General features: G+C 41.9%; 1 protein-coding gene across 1 annotated transcript in view; it reads left to right on the forward strand.

Annotated features, from left to right (window-relative positions):
* The first annotated feature begins 536 nt into the window (after positions 1-536).
* The window catches only part of EPS8 (EGFR pathway substrate 8, signaling adaptor), a 170,466-nt gene continuing 151,382 nt past the window's right edge, over positions 537-19,620 (forward strand). Inside the window, exon 1 of the mRNA XM_089527689.1 lies at positions 537-698. The gene's annotated coding sequence lies outside the window, so the exon portion shown is untranslated. The remainder of the gene's footprint in view (positions 699-19,620) is intronic.

Here is a 19,620-nt window from a genome sequence, read left to right on the forward strand (position 1 = left end):
CGGTGGTGCTTTCATTGTGAGTTCCTGCATGGCAGAATGGGGGTTGGAACTGGATGGCCCTTGGGGTCTCTTCCAAGTCTAAGATCCAAACTCTAGAGGATTATGTAGTGTTGGTTATACATACATTATGTATTTTACTGATGTATTTGTGCTACTGTATTCTCCCTACGGATTGAGGTGGGATACAAATAAAATTTATTATTATTATTATTATTATTATTATTATAACATAATATAATATATATTATATTATAACTACTACTACTACTACTACTACTTATTATTATTATTATTATTATTATTATTATTATTATTATTATTATTAATTGGTCAACCAAAGGAGCTGGGGAAAGAGGAGCAATGCTTAGGAGGGTCTGGATGGGAACCACGCGGCCCTTCCTCGGACCTTCCACCAGAGGGCGCTCCCGACCGCGACGATACCGCGAAGGCCAAGCCAGGCGAGGCAGAGGCGGGCACTTTGGAACCTGGTGCAGATTGTGCTCCTTCTGCTGCTGCTGTTGCTGGGGCTTGACTTTGTTGGCGGCTCGGAGGCTGGGCTCCCTTCCTTTTCTTTCCCTTCTGGAGCTGCTGGGTCGGTTCTCTTGGCCGGGCTGGAGGGCTAGGGGCCTCTCCGGGACCTCCTTCCTCCTCCCGACCTGCTTTGGTGGCTGAAGAAAAAGGAGAAGGGGGAAAAAGAGGTAAGAGAGAGAGGGGGGGGGGATACTCACAAAGGCAGCTTGGCAATGCAAGGCTAAGAAACTGGCTTCCCCTGGATCTTCAAGGATCCCCCTGGAGCAGATCATTCCTTCCCTCCTCTTGGCCAGATCCTCTTTTCCCTGGCTTTTCTTTGGAAACTCTGTGGATAATGGGAGATGCGGTCAGGGCTGCTGTTTTCTGCCCTGCTGGACTTGCTCCTATTGGAGAAAGGAGGCTGGCATTTTTTTTTGGGGGGGGGGATGTAGATGTGTATGTATAGTGTATGTGTGTGTGTGTGTGTGTAGATGTGTATGTATGTATGTGTATGTATGCCTGTGTATGTAGTTGGGTGTGTGTAGATGTGTATGTATGTGTATGTAGATGAATGTGTGTAGTATCAGTGTGTAGATGTGGATGTATGTATGTGGATGTATTTATGCATGTGTATGGAGATGTGTGTGTAGTATGTTTGTGTGTAGATGTGTATGTATGTTTGAGTATGGAGATGTGTGTGTGTAGTAGATGTGTGTGTTTCTAAGGGTTTGGCTCCCAGCTTAGGTCCAGCCTTGCATATAGGTGCGTAATGTGTGAAAGGGTTTCCTAGGCTCGCGTGTTTTAGGAAATGGGACCCAGGCCCCGGAGGAAGGGATCCAGCCATCCCTGGGGCTCTAGGGAGAGGCCAAAAGGGGATCCCCCCAGGTGGGATCCAGGGCTTTGCCTTGTAACCTGAGCCTTGAGCTGCCACACCTGCGCTATTTCTTTTTCCAGCTGGGTTTCCAATGGGGAAGTGGGTTGGTTGTGATTGTGGTTGTGTGCCTTAAGTGGCTCCCCTAAGGGGACCTTATCATGGAGTATTCTTGGCAGGATTTGTTCAGAGGGGGTTTGCCCTTGCCAGCCTCTGAGGCTGAGAGAGTGTGACTAAAATGAAGAGGGTGCTGTGTGCCTGCAAGTCATTTTTGACTTATTGGGACCCCAGGGTGAACCTATCCCAGGTTTTTCTTGGCCAGCTTCCTTAGAAGGGGTTTGCCCTTGCTATCTTCTGAGGCTGAGAGTGTGTGTCTTACCCAGGTGGGTTTTCCATGTCCGAGCGGGGTTTGAACCCTGGCCTCCAGAGCCCTAGTCCAACACTTAGACCAGTACACCAGCTTGGCTCACTAGGAGCTTTGTAGCCCCTCAGTTTTGTTGCTTTCTGGACCAGACGAGGACCCCAGCCACACATTTTCCAGCCCTTCTTCAACTCTCCACTGGCTTGTTGTGTGCCTGCAAGTTGTTTCTGACTTATGGAGACCCTAAGGTGAACCTCTCATAGGGCTTTCTTGGCAAGTTTCTTCAGAGGGGGTTTGCAATTGCCATCCTCTGAAATTGAGAGAGAGTGACCCGCCCAAGATCAGGGCAGAATGGGAAAGAAGCTGAGAAAATGATCTCTGCTGTTCTCTTCAGGGTTCCTCCACTGTCCTTCTCACCTTCCTTTCTAATGCCAAGCAAAGTGGGGGCTTTACACCCTTGAAGCAACCCTTCAGAGGCCAAAATAAATTATCCAGCTCCCAATATACCTAAAGGCATCAGACTCCATCTGATCTTGGAAGCTAAGCAGGATCAGTCCTGGTTATTACTTGGATGGGAGGCTGCCAAGGAGTACCAGGCACTGTAGCCTATATTTCAGAGGAAGGAACTGGCAAAAAACCACCTCTGAGTATTGCTTGCCTAAGAAATCTCTATGAGATTCATGGGGTGGCCATAAATCAACAGGCAACTTGAAGGCGCGCACACACACCTGTTAATGTTGTTGTCGTGTGCCTTCCAGTCACTCCCAAGTTATGATAAGCCTATGACGAACCTATCATGGGGTTTTCTTGGCAAGATTTGTTCAGAGAAGGTTTGTCATGGCCTTTCCCTGTGGATGAGAGAGTGTGACTTGCTCAGTGGGTTCCAGGGCTGAGCTGGGAATCAAACTGAGGTTTCCAGAGTCCTATTCCAACTTTCAAACCACTACACCATGCTGGTCCTCTCTCTCACACACATTAGAGTAGGACTCTGGAGGCCAGGGTTTGATTCCCAGCTCAGCCACAATAGCTTCGCCTTAGGGTTGTCGTAAGTTGGAAATAATTTGAAGGCATACAACAACAGCAACAGGTGTGTATGTGTCTTCAAATTCCCTGATGACTTATGGCCACCGTATGAATTTCATAGAGCTTTCTTATGCAAGGAATACTCAGAGGTGAGGGTTTTTTTTGCCAGTTCATATTAACAGAGCTTGGAAAGGTTACTTTTGGGGAAATGTTATCCTTCCCAGTGGTCATATTGGGTGAGGGGGATTCTGGGAATGGTAGTCCAAGTGAGTTAACTTTTTGAAGCTCTGGGTTTCCAACTCATGCTTGTCAGTTGCATGTTGTGCGTTTTATCTTCTGTGTTTTGTGGGTACAAAACTGAGCTGAGTTATTTATGCAGGGTTAATTGGTCATATGTGTATATATTAGTCATTCTGCAAACACACACACACCCCTTACTTCAGCCACACAGAGACCCATCTTGGCATTATGAAATGATTCTTCTCTCTACCTTCCTCTCTTGAAAACAGGTGTTTTCAAGTTTTCTTTCCCTGGATTCTCCAATTTTCTTTAAAAAACCCTGTTTTTCTTCTCTTTCCCCCCTTCCTTCCCTTTTTCTATCCATCTGCTCCAAATCTAGTTGCTTAGTTAAGATTTCAGCAACTGGAACAATACTATTAGAAGGCCAGGGAAAATTTGCAGAAACTGCTGCATAGCAAATTACATTAAGTTTATTAGAGCCTCACAGACAAATTATTGCATTCCAATTCATAACTGAGAGTATTTACCAAATGAGATAGCCTTCCTTTATGAGGGGCTCCCACATCTGTTGAGTATAATTCCCATCCCATACTCTCTAACATCTCACAGATGAAAACTAGGATAAACACAACCAAACAGCATCAAAGGTCTTTAAACAAAGGCTTGATGGCCATCTGTTGGGGGTGCTTTGATTGAGAGTTCCTGCATGGCAGGGGGTTGGACTGGATGGCCCTTGTGGTCTCTTCCAACTCTACGATTCTATGATTCTATGAAAGTTTAGTTATGATCGCAACATTTATTGAGGCAGATCAGAAAAGCTAGGAATTTGCTTTTGCCTAGGCTTACTGGGAAGGACAATATTCCACCACTCCTCTCCTCTCCTGTTTCTGAGTTAACTGAGCACAAACTACTTCTGTGCTTTGAACTCTGTTTGCAGCAACTGAAGTAAGCTGAAAACAAAGGGGGAAGGCTGAGAGAGAAACTGGGACATTTAAAAAACACTTGAAAAAGTGGGATGGCAGAGGATTAATTGGGTTTGTTCCTGCCAGATCAGGACAATTGGAAGGTTTGCCATCTCTCCTAGATAAAACATAGAGGCTGTGGATGATATGAACTGCAATCCAACATATCTGGAGGGTTCCAGTGGCCAATCGGGAATTTTTCTAAGCTGTGTTCTATGGATAGAACTGATTTCTACAACACAAAATAGAAGCTCTGTCCCACATTTAAACAATGATCGGGTTGGCTTTACAATTACACACTGAGTTGAATCCCAGGCTTTCTTTGATGTCAGGCTTGACAATAAAAATTCCCACGTTTCTTCTCCTGCCGGTAAAAGTTCTCCAGAAGTTACTGGATAGTCTTTTAAAGGTGAAACTGCTTTTCTATTTCTCCAAACTGAATGGAGACTTTTGTCTCCTTCATTCCCAAAGCCCTGGCTCTCTCTGACTCGCAGCAGAATCTGGATTCTCAAATTGCATCCAGCAGCTAGCCAGAAAGAAAATCAATTTGACACCTTTGAACTCCAGCCCATTATAGGGACAGGTTGCAGGCTTGACTTTATCCACATCCCTCTCATCAGCTGGGTGGTGCTTGCATCTCTGCATTCTGATTTCCTTAATCTGGAATGGAGTAATCCATCTTGCCTGCTTGCCAAGGAGACCCAAAGCACTTAACATCTACTCCCCCCCTGCCGTGTATCTTATTGCCTTAAAGGCAATTGTGTGTACGTGTGTGTGTGCATGAGTCTTCAAGTCACCTGTCAACTTATGGACCCCATGGATCTCATAAAGTTTTCTTAAGGCGTACTCAGAGGTAATTTTGCCAGTTCTTTCCTCTGAAATATAGCCTAAAAATCCTGGTATTCATTGGTGGTCTCCCATCCAAGTACTAACCAGGGCTGACTTACACACCAGAAAAATCAAGTGTTGTTACTGGGTTGTGCTGGTAGAGTGGGTAAGTGGTTTCAATTCTTCTCCATTCCACCATTTCCCCCCTTTTCAGTATGTATATGATTTCTTACTAGCTTGACGCCTTTTACAACAGTCTCAGTTTACACCACAAGTCCAGGAAAGCCACTACAACATAAACCAAGACCCACTTGTACTCAGCCCACTTTGAACCATTCAGGTTCCCCATGGCCCATTCAGTTTTTTCCCCTCAAGATCCCGCACCCTCTTCGGCATAACCTGATCTTACTCCCAAGTATGGGGATTACCTCTTGTATGTAGATTGGTGTTGTTTGGGCAAGATAAACAAAGACAAAGGCACACAGGACATAGGAAACAATGGGAAATAATGTGGACTCTGTGTGTGTGTGTGTGTGTGTGTGTGTGTGTGTGTGTATATAATCTGAGTATTTCTATTCTTATTGTTGGCACATACTGGTCACAACTGGAAAAAGATTGTGTAAACTGAAAGAGTATTATTACAATGGGCCCTTTGTATCTGCTGGACTTTCATTCCAGGACCCTCTGTGGATATCAAAATGCATGGATGCTCAAGTCCCATTAAATACAGTGGGCTAGTAAAATGAGGTTACTTATGTAAAATGGCAAAGTCAAGGTTTGCTTTTTAGAATGTATTTTTAAAAATATTTTCAAATTGTGGATGTTTGAATCCGTGGATGAGGAATCTGTAGACAGAGAGGGCTGACTGCTGTATTTTGACTGCTGAGAAGCAAGTGAACATGGACAGTTTTAGCTTCTGCCATTTTACGTGGCAGATCCTCATTTTGCTATAGAGTTGTTGAAAATTAGTAGTTTTGTAGAGTGGAGATAGAAGCCACCAGCGGCTGCTGGGAGCTGCCCAGTCCATCATAGGGGTAATGGTCTGAGCTGTCCAAGGTGCTGAATTCAGCCCCCAAAATTGGATCAGCAACTTAGATGAGCCCTTTAAAGTTCAGATGAAACCCTGGAGCATGTTCACTGTCCCCACTGCCATGAAATCCATTAGCCACTGCTTGGAACCACCAGTTTATGGAAGTTCCTTGTCTGGCTGATAGAAGTCTGTCAACACTCCCCACCCCCAAGCAGCTATGCTGAAGATGTATCTGCTATCTCCAATCCAGTCCAGAAAAGAGAAGCAACAGATTAAAGCAATACAGTGATCTGTAACATATTTCTTTTAAGTTGGGAATGAGGACATTTTTAAAGGCTATAATTCCAGTCACTTGGGTCTAAGCCTCATTGCACTCAGTGGAAATACTATCTGAATAAACCTATCAAGGATTGTACAGTACTTATAGTCACAAGTAAGTACAGCTCATATAGTGTTAGCAGGCTCCATATGCGAACTGAGATGGTATTTGACACTGGCAGAGCATAACGCTGGCAATAAATGATGGACCAGGACTGGAAGTCGTGCAGTCATTTGGAAGCTGTTGGACTGCAACTCATAGCATTTCGTGCCATTCCCTAGTGCTGCTAGGACTTGCAGTTCCAACAAAGGCTGCCCAGTTGTCACCCCTGATGTGGGATGTTGGCAATAGATGACACGGTTGCCATAAGTGGACTTGTAAGAACCACAGCACTATGTTGGTTGATAGTGTGGAAGATGCTTTCTAGCCTCCCTCTCATAGCCAATTAGTGGACTGTATGGTAACTGTTGCACAAGGCGATTCTGGATATCATGTAATGCAGCGGTCCAGAAAATACTTACATAAGCATAACACTCAGTTACAGTAGCACAAGTCTCTATTATATTTTAACTAGGCGTATTGAAACTCATGAGGTTCAGTTTGGTCATGATTAACATTTCCAATTGATTTCAGTGAGTCTGCTTGTTGAATGAGATGAGAATCTGACACTGTTTCTTTTTCTTGTTTGTCTTGATTATTGTTGGCTGTTGTTGTGTGCCCTCAAGTCGTTTGCAACTTGTGGCAACCCTATCATGGGGTTTTCTTGACAAGATTTGATTGGGTTTGCCACTGCTATCCTCTGAGGCTGAGGGAGAATGACTTGCCAAAGGTTACCCAGTAGGTTTACATGGCAGAGTGGGGATTTAAAATCTGGTTTCCAGAGTCATAGTCCAACACTCAAACCATTACACTATTCTGGCTGTTGTCTTGATTGTTACACATTACATATTTTCTAGGACAATTTGCATTTCTCCACTTAACCCTTGTAGCAGCCACTGATGGATCAAGATGCTAGATGTAAGCAGCAGGACAGGTAGAAGTACATCATGTACCAGACAGTATCTCTGCAGCTGTCAGACATTTCCATGAGCATCAGAAAAATCGACATTCACTTTTAAGTTGCACCAGTATGGCTTTAGAAAAACCAAACTGAGAAGGGAAAAAAGGAGGAAATGTCACAATTCTAAAGAAAACACATTTATTTTCTGAGGCAGCATGAGGATGCAGAGAGATAACAGTGCCTGCCTTATCAAGACTTTCACCTGTTCTGGCTAAAAAAAAAAGTATTTGTGGCATTCATGCAATTGGCCTACCAATTACTTCCACCTTAAAGAGAGGAAGTGTTGTTGATTGTGTTCAGTGTAAATATGAATTGGGGGGGAGAGGAATATTGTCTTTTGATATTTGTAACAACTTGAGCAATTAGAGATTCTTTATCCATGCTAATTTATGTGGCAGGATGGATCATGTCTGTTGGTCCTATCCCCTACTTCCACATGTTGCATCTTTGGATGTTCTTCCTTCAAGGTACAAAATATAGGAAGGGAGCCTATGTACCCACAGTATATACTTGGTCAGAGAGTGTTTTGGGATGGGAATTGGACAGTCCTTGTTGGAACAGCCCTAGCTAATGGCAAGGAACTCTGGGAGTTGCAGTACAGCAGCTTCTAAATAATTGCATGACTGTTCCTGTGGCCTCATGGAAGGACCAGTCACTCTATGAATCTCAGAGGTGGGGCACACCTTGCTTTAAAGGTAAAATACAGTTGTTGTTTTTTGCCCTCCCACAGTGCAAATGTTTAGTGCCACAGAGGGAAATCCAGCAGGAGACACAAGAAAGTCAGAGTGGCAAAGATGGACAGGAGGCCCTATGTGGTCCACAAGCTGCCAGTTGGCCTTATATAGCAAAGGAGAGTACGGTTTATGGTTGCATCAAATCCTATACTGACATCCTGTGTTTTTGAAAAACACAACTATGTCATACAACCAATTGGAAGGTCTGGAAAGAAATTCATTTTCAAAACTACCTCACATTTAAAAACTTCTCCAGTTGCATGCAATATATGCAAGGTATATAGTGTCCACTTTCTTCTGTTGTTCACAATCTAAGTGTCATCCACGCATAAAAGATGAAGTACTTAAAAGTTTCTGCAATTTTGTATAATCAGCTAAGCAGGAGTCAAAATACAATAGAGTCATCTGGCATTCCAGATTATCTGATGTCGCGGCTGCTTGGGGACATGGCTGTAGGCATTTCTGCACCCCCAGACATGCCCCCAAATATGGTGGCCACAACGGACAAGGAGAGAAGGGCAAGTGAAGCCTCACCCCCAAATATGCCCCCAAGTGTGGCGGTGGTGGCAGCGAGCAGGGAGAGTACCTGCAGGCCCCAAAACAAGGGCCAAAGCATAGCAACAGGGAAGGCGATGGGCACAGCCAGGCCCCCAAACACACCCTCTGGATTATCCAACATTTTCAGCTATCTATCAGCCCGCTCATTTATGTTGGATAATTGAGACTCTACTGTAAAAAGAAAACCCAAAAACCTTTTAATTCATCACAACATCCAAACTATAACACTCAACCAGAATTTATGAATCTTTTATTTAGAGACCTCTATTTTGCTTATCATTTTCAATGTAAAAATAGAATACAAAAAAGACTGGATGAGGGAATCCTTCTCTGACTCTTCCCTTTAGTTACTAAGGGCTTTTCTTTCATGAAACACTGCCCCCAGTCTGTAATTTGCTAGGCCTCATCAACTTCAATGAATTTCATGCAATTTTGCCAAAGACATATTTATAGCTCATTTCCACCCCTCTTTCTAAAAATCCCTAAATTTAAAGATGACTTTCGCTAACCTCTCCCATCTCTCCCACCTGTATATTTGTAATATTTGGTAGGCTTCATCCACATAGATGAGGGTTGGAAGTCATGTGGTTTTCCAGATGCTGTTGACCTGCAACTGCTAGCATTCCTAGTCTTTGACTGTGTTGGGTGTTGTAGCCCAGCACTAATTCCCACCCTGACATAGTCGGAGGCTTCACTCTCCTAGGCTGCTATGCTTCCAAATGGTAAAACTCAATTCTATCAAAAACCAGGAAAAAAAAATCTGGCTTGCTGACTTCTCCATTATAGTGACTACGCTTGTTTGGGTTTTCCAAAGTAGGGTTCACATCTGGATCAGCACTGAAACAGATGGGCTCCCAGATAGTCCATACCGTAATGGGGCCCTTTCCAAATCTTCCTGCCACTCACTGGATACACACCAGTATTCAGCCACTGCCAGAGCTTGAAAAAGTATTTTCTTGACTGCAGCTCCTAGAGATGATCAGGCTAGCTGGGTAATTCTTAGACACACCCTGGGGGCAATAGATTTTGTCTGTTCTTGGAAGCTAAGCAGTATCAGTCCTGGTTAGTACTTGGATGGGGGGGCTAACCTGAAATACCGGGTGGTGCAGGTTATATTTCAGAGGAGGCAATGGCATACCATCTCTGAATATTCCTTGCCTAAGAAAGCCCTCTGAAATTCAAGTTGTTTCTTGTTGTTGTGTTCCTTCAAGTCATTTCCAACTCATGGCAGGGTTTTCTTGGCACAATTTGTTCAGAGGGGATTTGCCCTTGTCTTCCTTTGGGACTGAGAGAGTATGACTTGCCCAAGGTCATCCACAGAGTTTTCATGACTAAGAGAGGATTCAAATCCTGGTCTCCAGAGTTGTAGTGCAGTGTTAAAGCCATTATAGAGTGTTGCCTCTATGAAACTCATGGGTCACCACTAATTTGACAGGTGACGTGAAGACCCACACAGATCCCCAAAAGCCATGTTTTCAAGCTCTGCCTCCCACACTTTCACTGCAGCATTTTGTAAAATACCAAAAATTAATATGTCTTGAAAAGTTTGGTGTTCCAATGTGTTTTTCTGCATTGGATGTGGCATCAAATTGAGGTTGAACAGCTGAGGTGTTGTTGATAGTAGGAAACTTGGACCTCAAGTCTACAGGGCAGAAGAACATGCAGAAAGAAAGTGGAGAGTAACAGCTTGTGTTGTTTTATATTTAAAAAATATCAGAATCTGAATGCAATGGGAATTTTTATACATTCATGTCCACTATCAGCTAAGTGCAGTGCCAAGTGAAATGCAATTTGCACCAAACAGCATGCACATTTATTGGCCATAAATAGCACTTTTGTTCATGATATTTGCATGCAACAAGCAATAATTTAAGAGACATGTCTTTTTTCCCCTCTTTTGGAAATGGGTATGGGCCAGGATGGGGGGAACTATGTGTGAAGAAAAAACAGTGTTGACTGCAATTAGTTTCTGTGTTTCAATGACTTGTTTCTGCGAAACATCCCTGATTTAAGGCTGAGTTATTTCTGTTAATATTCAGGGCTTTATCTCATCTAAACAGCTTGCTTGGGTGGGGATCCAGACATTCTGAATTCAGCACTATAGAGAGAGCGAGATGGTGGGTGAGGAGAGAGGGTTTGGATTTGACCAGGCTAAGCAGGTAGAACAACCTTTAAGCAAACAGTGAAAAGAACTGTTTAAAAGAGAGAGAGAGAGAGAGATCAGTTTCAAACACAGGGCTTTTCTTTGTGGGCTAAAGTCCCTTCCACATGTACCATCTTTGAACTATTAGCTGGAAATGAAAAGGCAACAAATATCAGAAGCACTTGGGCCAGAGGATTACAGTCTCATAGAATCATAAAAACAAGGAGTTGGAAGAGACCACAAGGACCAAATCCATGCCATTCAGGAATACACAATCAAAGCACCCCCGTCAGATGACCATCCAGCCTCTGTTTAAAAACCTTCAAAGGAGGAGACCTCACCATACTCCAAGGCAACATATTCCTCTGTTGAACAGCTCTTACTATCAGGAGGTTTAGATGTAGTTACTTTTCCTGTAGCTTGAATCCATTGCTCCATGCCCTAATCTCATCCCATCTTGGCCATAAAGTTAATCTCTCTCGCTCTCTTTCTCTGGCTCTTATCCTGCTGGCAAACTTGTGTCGGGGCTGTATTACACTGAAGTATGGGAGCAGACTCACCTAAACAAAATGATCTGTGTTGTGGGGATTAGTGCATTGGTTATGTAGGCTGGTTATGTAGGCTGAGGCTAATGGGAGCTGGAGTGCCACCATCTCTGGAGACCTACATTCCTGCTATGTGTATGATGAAAATATTTGCAAATGGAAACTGAGGTGTTGGAGAGAAGTTTAGACCAGAGCCCTTTCCCTTGACATCTAGTTTTCTCTGGGGGTCCTGAACCCACTGCTGAGGAGCATTTAATTCTGTAAGGGCTCCTGCCTACACTAGCCCAGACACAGGGGCATCACATCAATTTCTGAGGATTTTTGTGCATGCAAAAATGTGCTAACCTCAGATGTGGCACCTTTTCTCCTTGGAAGAAAGTCAGAATGCAAATCAGGTTTTTATATAAAATTATATGTGATATATATGTTTTTATATACTTTTTAAAAATGGATTGTTGAATGTTTAAAATTTAAATCACATTTCAAAATGTTCTTGAAACAGTTAATCAGAAATGGGCTTAGATTAATTAGTAGTCCTCAAGAATACTAATTGTTCAATCTGTAGTTATATCCTGTGAGTATGTTAATGGCAGTTTGTGCAGATGGAAGATAACCAGCCGTCCTGTTCTTCAAGTAGTGTACATAAAGTGAATGCACAATTGCTCCCCTTCCTTCCTCCTCATCTCACTCTCACACCCAGCTTTGCTCTCCCTTAAGTGCAAAGATAGAGAAGGTGAAAGAAGAGAGACTTTGGGAAGATGGAATAGATTTGAACAAGGAGGATGAGTCTGGTTATAAATGCAAGGGATTCCTTTTTTTAAAAAAAAATGAGTTTAAAATCAATTTGAAAATGATTCAAAATAATTGCTTAACGTGTACCTGCCTTCTCATGAAACCTACATCTCTGAATATATGCTAAGACCATATCAAGCAATAAAGTAGTTTTACAAGAAAAGGTCAGTTAAATAGAATCTTTCTCCCTGGTGATTAAAAGCGAGTCCTTCAGAGGAATGAACGGAATCATGATTCAAATGGGTTTGATATCAATTAAATTAATCCGGATGCACATATTACAGAGAACATTCACATGTAGCATAGAACATTTCTCTGTCTATCACAGAATGAGAGGACATGACTCCTTAAATTAGAAAATACAATGATGCTTGTCAATGTAGAAGGCAATAGGAAAAGAGGATGACCATATTATAGGTAGATAGACTCAAGTCAGTTCAGGTCACAGGTCTAGGTTTCCAATCTCTGAGCACAGTAACTTGGAAGTTTCCCATTCATCAGGTCGCCATATGTTGACGTCAACTTGATGGCAGTTAACCACAACCATTACAGAATGACCACTGCAATGCTGCCATATTTCTTCCATTACTGTTTTTTTTGCCTTCAAGTTGTTTCTTTTTTATGGTGATCCTAAGGCAAACCTATAATGGGTTTTCTTTGCAAGATTTGTTTAGAGGAGGTTTGCCATTGCTTTCTCCTGATGTTCAGAGCATGTGACTTGCTCAAGGTCACTCAGTGGTCACCTAGTAAAGCAGGGAATCGAACCTTGGTCTCCATTATTAGACTTTTATTTTCTTGGTGCAGCGATGGAAGAGAACGCCTAACAAGACTTTGTAGTACACTCTGAAGTATAATTCTTGCTGTAATGAAAAGGCTTGAGCTGAAGTGATGGCAGTTTTACTGTCCACTTATTGACTATTCTGCCAGATACATACTGAAATGATGGAGGCACGAGCTGGCAGATCACTGTTTGGGTTGTGAGAGAGCAAGAGTGCTTTGTTGGCAACTGACCCTTGTAAACAAAAGACTCCCTTTGTCCTGGCAAGTAGGTCTGCTCAGCAAGGAGGCTACTGCCAGACAACAGAAGGTAAATGGGTAGTATTAAACATCAAAAAGAACTTACTGGCTGTAAGAGCTGTTCAGCAGTGGAAGTGTCTTTCTCAGGAGGCAGTGATGGGTTTTCCTTCATCTTTACACAGAGGTTGGATGCACACCTTTCAGGGATACTTTAGCTGTGGGTTCCTGCAATGGCAGGAGGTTAGACCAGATGACCTTTAGGATCACTTCCAGCTGAGTGATTCCATGATTGTATTATGCTCTGCTACTTTAAGGTGGAGACTGTCTCATTGTAGTTGCATTTGTGTGTTGTAGTTTCTCTAGACAAAGGTATTTCAATAGTATCTGAGGCACATTGTTACCAGAATCTGGAAGAATTACCCTTTTTGGATACATGCTCCCAGAATGGCCCTGTGAGTATTGCTATAGTGGCTTAGGGATTCTGGGAGTTGTCATTCATAGGCTAAATCCAAGAGCCAGTCCCAATAAGAGGAGAACCATTGAATCAATAGGATTTATACAAGTGTTGATATGCATTTAGGTCAATAATACACTGCAGTGTTATAGCACTATTATTCCACTTTAACTGCTATGGTTGCCACCTGTGGAATCCTGGGATTTGTAGTTTAGGGAGGGGCATTTAGAATTCTCAGCCAGAGAGCACCCAGGCCTCTCTAAATTACAAAGCCCAGAATTCCACAGGAGGCAGTCTAGTAGTTAAAGTGGAAATAACACTATAACAGTGTGGTGTAATATTGTCCTTAAATGTTGACTTATCCAAATGTTAACTTCAGCAATGGAATCTACTTTAGTTGGGATTTAGGATTTAGTTGGATTGGATTTAGGCTCAGAAAAATAGCTTTCCCATGTTTCATTTATTGCTTCAGCATTTTTCACTGCTGTTGGTCTATCTAAGATAATATTCTACAAACAGAAAGATGCCTCCAGGATTGTGTGATGGAGCCCAGTCCATCACTGCAGGTCTCACACCTGGGGGTTGGTGTGGTATATACAGCCAGCAAAATCAAACCCCATATTTTCTATGATGACTTTGGCACAAATCCTTAATTGCCATTCGTTGCTATTCTGTTTCTTCAAGTTATTTCCAACTAACAGTGACCCTAAGACAAACCTATCATGGGGTTTTCTTGGCATAATTTATCCATAAGGTGTTTGCTGTTGCCTTTCTCTGAGGCTGAGAGCATAGGACTTGTCCAAGATCACTCAGTGGCTTTCAATGGCTGAGCGTGGATTTAAACCCTGCTTTCTCATAGTTGTAGTCCAACATTCAAATCAACATATTACACTGGCTCTCTTATTGATCCCCATAGCAAAGTTTAACTAAGCCTTTGTCCACCTACCAGAACTAAAATCATAGCCCTAAATCTAATTTCTAGCATTCACTAGGGTAGTTCCATTGAATCAATGGAATGTATGGAAAACCAATCATTCAGTGATTGATCATTTGGTCTGCTCTGGCTGGGGCTAGAAATTGGATTTAGTCCATATTTTCCATATTATTACACATATCCCATCTGTCTCAGCTGTCTCTCCCATAAGCTGTTTCTGGCAGGGACATGCTCTGTTATTATGTTTGATGAAGTACCATGCACACTGATAGCACTAGGAACTTAAATAAGTGGAAAGCTTTATCAAGACAGTAAACGGCACATTTGAATTCTGCTCTATCAAAGCACAGGACCAGAGTTACTTGCATTGGAAAAGTAGTGTGTTGGGAACTAGTGCATGATACATTTTCTCTGACATGCTAATGACCTGTGTTTAGAGTGTTCTGTTAATGGGAGAGCACTGAATAACAAGGTTTCTCTCTCCTTCTCTGCCAGAAACCTGAAACAGCACAATCAAGAAAAGGCTTTAGTGCTGAGTGCATGAACCAAAGTTTAACAACCTGCCACTTTCTGAATGTTTTGGACTCTGTTGGCTCCAACCCACATAACCCTTGTTTTGAGATTATGGGAGTTGTAGTCAAAAATAATCAGAGGCTGATGGTTGCCATTTAGGAACACATTTTGATTTCACTTCTCCTGTTTTGAGCCATACTAGGGATAGGCATTCTTGCATATGTAAGTTGCTGTAAGTTGCTTTGTCCAGACCTCACCTGGAATACAGGGTCTAGTTCTGGGCACTGCAGTTCAAGGTGGATATGAACAAGCTGGAACATGTCCAGAGAAGAGCAACTAAGATGATCAAAGGTCTGGAAACCAAGCCTTATGAGGAATGACTTAGGGAGCAGGTTGGATGGGCATCTTTAAGGAATTGTCTGTGCTAATGTGTTAGCATCTCCTGCCCAGGTAAAAGAAATTGAAAAAGAAACACAGGCAGGTGTTTTGGCGGTAGCGAGTGTGGTTTTATGTTTAGTCCAACAACCAAAATAGGAAAAAATAGCAATACAAAGTGATTAGAATCTAACTTCCAGTTCTGCAAAAATTGCAGTGTGACACCAACATGTTTGGAAGACCAAAATGGCCCTTGTACCCTCCATGTCTAGCCAGGCTTGCTGTTAGTCATAAACTGCTGCTAACGTGAAAACACTGGGCATAGGGAAGACCAACCATATCTTGATTAATATATCCCATTTGCCTGGTGACCACACAAGTGGTGATTTGCAAGTGCAGAATCTAATGATTATTGAAGTCAAATGTGACTTGTCATAAAATGTTGCAGTGTGGAGTTTATTGTGCCAACCAACCATGCCTTCATTCCAGCAATGCCACTGCACACACACCTTCCAGCAGTCAATTAGCATCTGATGACCACTGAGCATTTTTGATAATTTCTTTCCCATATTTTGGTCCCCTCCCTCTGCTTAGTCTTTACCCCACATTTTTTTTGTTTTATTTTTGCACATTTTTGGGTTCTTCCCAGCCTTCTGATACCTCTCTCTTTTCATGGATGGTGAGGTTTTACCTGTACAAGGACACACAATTGCAAAATTTGTTGTACCTGTACAAGGACCCACACTTACTACATAACATGGCTTATTAAGTACTTTGGAATGCACTTTGGGAATGGAAAAGGAAGTCCATTCGCATCCTGGTTTAAAGGAAGACCTGTATATCTTAAAGGAAGGTCTCTATAGGCTGAAAAAAGAATAGTGTGTCCTTCCAAACCCACAAGAATATGGCAAAATAGTCAGAAGCAAAGTTCTGAGACTAGGCGGATAAATGTTGATCTTTTTGGGTTTTGGCAAACATGTGAGAGAGTACTGTAATTGATTTTTCAAGTAGAGTGACCATTTGGTAGTACAGAAGCAGAATAACAACCAGCCCCATGTCCTTCCCACAGGGTCTAGCAGAGAAAGCAAATTTGCTTAGTCGCCTTTGTAAAACATAAAAATACCTTTACTTACAAAATGTGTCCATAGTCAGATACATGGTGAAACAGTGGAAAGAGAGGGAATAAGAAAATGGTTGCAGATCAGAGGGATAAAGGAAGAGTGAGGGAGTGGCAAAACAAACACATCCTTGAATACACCATAATGCAAGTTAGGAGGTAGTATAGCATACAAATGTTGCGAACTGTAACATTGGGAGAAAAAGAAGAAAACTGACCTCCCCTAGTTTGGGGTGAGCTTGGGATGACAATGAAGAATATGGCCCTCGTACCTTCTACAGAAGCCCAAAGTAGCCCTCAGCCCCCTGAGAAGTTGCCCACCTCTGAACTAGATGCATGGAATAAACTCTTTGTGGAGAAAGAGGAATAACTGCATATTTGCTGATGATGATTTAATATGATTCATTCTAAATAATGAGCAATATATCAAAGACAAATGATACATGTTTTTGGTGTGTGTGAGGGAGAGGTGGCATTTAACCTTTAGAGAATTAAGTTGCTGAGAAGTCTTTACTGTTGAAAAGATAACATTGTGATCATAGCAGTCACTTTTAAGAGGAAAGTGGTTTTTTGTGAGCTTTTCTGTGCTAACAATTTGTCTTATGAGTACATGTGCAATCAGCAATGACTGAAAAAAAGGCTTTAAGAAAATGTTTGAAAACTGCTGAGTTTCAGAAGTATTTTATTTCTTTATTTATTCAATTTATAGCCCACTTCCCCCCACAAATTGAATTTACAATAAAATCATTCACTCACAACATAAAATGAATAAAATATTTTTAAAATTAAAATACAGTTTAAAAATGAAAAAAAATAAAATAAAAAATCCATCCAGTTAAAGACCTCTTCTGTCTCAAGTTACATCATTTGCCAATTTACAATTTACAATATTTCACAGAGTTTCACAACTTCTCTTCCATTGCACTCTTAACTATTGCTATGTATTTTTAAGGTCTTTCCTTCATAAATGATGAAAATTTTAACTCTGGACTGTCTGAAAGGTGGATGATGGTCTTATTATGGACTGCTAGCCAATTTCTGCTGGACTATGGGACACAAGGTGGTTCCTTAAAGTGTGACCAAAAATGCTAGATTTGGTATAAATTGGCAATGAGTTGTCTTACGTAAGAATGCAAACATAGGAATATCCAAGGTAATTAGTTATATGTAAGATGTAAATAAAATCCCAAAACCTTTAGTGTGCACTTTTGTTTTGCAAATTTAAAACACACCAGCATACAGATGAGTATTTGGCATGGGGTGCTGTTAAAGGAAGGAAACCATGCAAGATTGAAGTCAGCCAGTTGGTGTAGCCAACAAAGTCCTGAAAGTCAACCCAATAATGGTATTGCTGCTTTGTGCATTTTGGATTTTGGTGTATTTTACTGCATGGCCAACACAGCTACCCTGAATATGTTTCCTGTATTTGAAGATACCCAGTTTAGCTGCAACAGGGGAACCTTGAAACAAGACGAAGTCAAAGGATTGGGACCTAATTCTTTTGAAGTTTTCTACCTCCAACAATCATAAAACTCATTCATTGGACTACGACTGGCACATTTAACCTATATAGCACCCAAAAGTTTTTCCAGATGTAACGGAAGAAAGACTCGTTGAGAAATTCAGTGCCCTTTGCTTCACCCAGGACAGGAGCAGCTGGATCTAAGGGAAGCTACTTTTCTGTTACTAATGTAATTGAAATTTTATTGTGTGTTCATGTGCGTCCAAGTTGCCTGTTGACTTATGACAACCCCATTAATTTCATAGGGCTTTTTATTGCCCATTGTCCCTGATCCTCACATGTCTAAGGGAATGGCCTCTGCCTGCATTGAGGTCCTTCAATACCATCTTAACTGACAACAGAGTAACATTTCAAACTCTATCATTGTCGCCTTCATTATATTTTTTTAACATCTTTGCCTGATGAAAAAGCCAGTGGAACTTTGAAAGCTTGTATGCTATAGTTTATGCTTTGGAGTTGGTCTAATAAAGGTATCATTGTTTTGTGCATTTTGGATTTTGTTGCCTTTCCCAGTATGGCCAACACAGCTACCCCTGAATATGTCTACAGTGGTTAGTGCTGATGTATGAAAGCAATAAATCTGCTTACTAAAGGTCAGTTTCCCTGGATTCAGAACTGTCTAGAGAAGATTCCTTTTGTTGTATGTGAGGTCTCTTGCATTAATATATGTAGTGAAGTCATTGTCTTTGTTCAGAATTCTGCCAGTGGATTGGAATTTGTGAATATTTGCCTTGTTTGCATTTCATTGGTAACTTGCTGCCCTTTTCTTTGGATACCTGAACTATATTTCTGATTGCTCTTCTAGATTATTGCAATGCTAGAAAATTTGGGACTGAAAGAAAATTTCATGGGGGAGGGCAGCATTCTTGTTGAGGAAGGCATTTTTGACCCTCCGTAGTTACACTCCTGAAAGTCAGCCTATTCAAATTGTCATTGTTAATAGTTTGACATTGTTGTGGAATCACAGAATCATAGAATTGGAAGAGACCACAAGGGCCATCCAGTTGTTGTTGTTGTTGTTGTGTGCCTTCAATATGTTTCTGACCTATGACAGGGTTTTCTTGGCAAGATTTGTTCAAAGGAGGTTTGCCATTGCCTGCCCCTGAGGCTGAGAGTGTGTGACTTGCCTAAGGTCACCCAGTGGATTTCATGGCTGAGTTGGGAATTGAACCTTGGTCTCCAAGTTCCTAGTCCAACATTCAAATCACCATGCCATGCTGGCTCTCCACAATAGTTTAACTATAGCCTTGTACTTAAGCATTCGTTCTCCATAAGTGACCAGGCAGTGCATGCAGGTTAACAGGTGGAATACCATGCAAATGTGTTAGCACACAGAACCAAGTGGTTGTTAGAGGAGAGGAGCCCTCTCTTCAAAGAAAAGTATAGAAATCTAGCTCCCTGTTCCTCCTCAGTCAGCCCTTATAGCAGGATAGTAATGGCTGTGAGCTTGTTCACAAGGCCGATTTATTTCTATAGCAGATCACAGCATCAAACAGGATTAAAATCTCCCCTGCCACATATTATACAAAGAGCATAACAATAGCTGCTGCAATAATTGAACATAAGTTTACTTCCTCAAGTTTTTCCAGCTGTATTTGATTAATTTTTCAGAAGACAGTTCAGGCTTAAGGGTTGTTTACCATCTGCAGTGTGATTGTGGGCTACTATACTAGATGCTTCTGTGGGAATGCAAACAATTATAAAGGCACACA

This window comes from Sceloporus occidentalis, unplaced genomic scaffold (genome assembly GCF_023333645.1).
Source record: "Sceloporus occidentalis isolate IW3139 unplaced genomic scaffold, rSceOcc1.0.p SCAF_5, whole genome shotgun sequence".
Taxonomy (NCBI): Eukaryota; Metazoa; Chordata; class Lepidosauria; order Squamata; family Phrynosomatidae; genus Sceloporus; species Sceloporus occidentalis.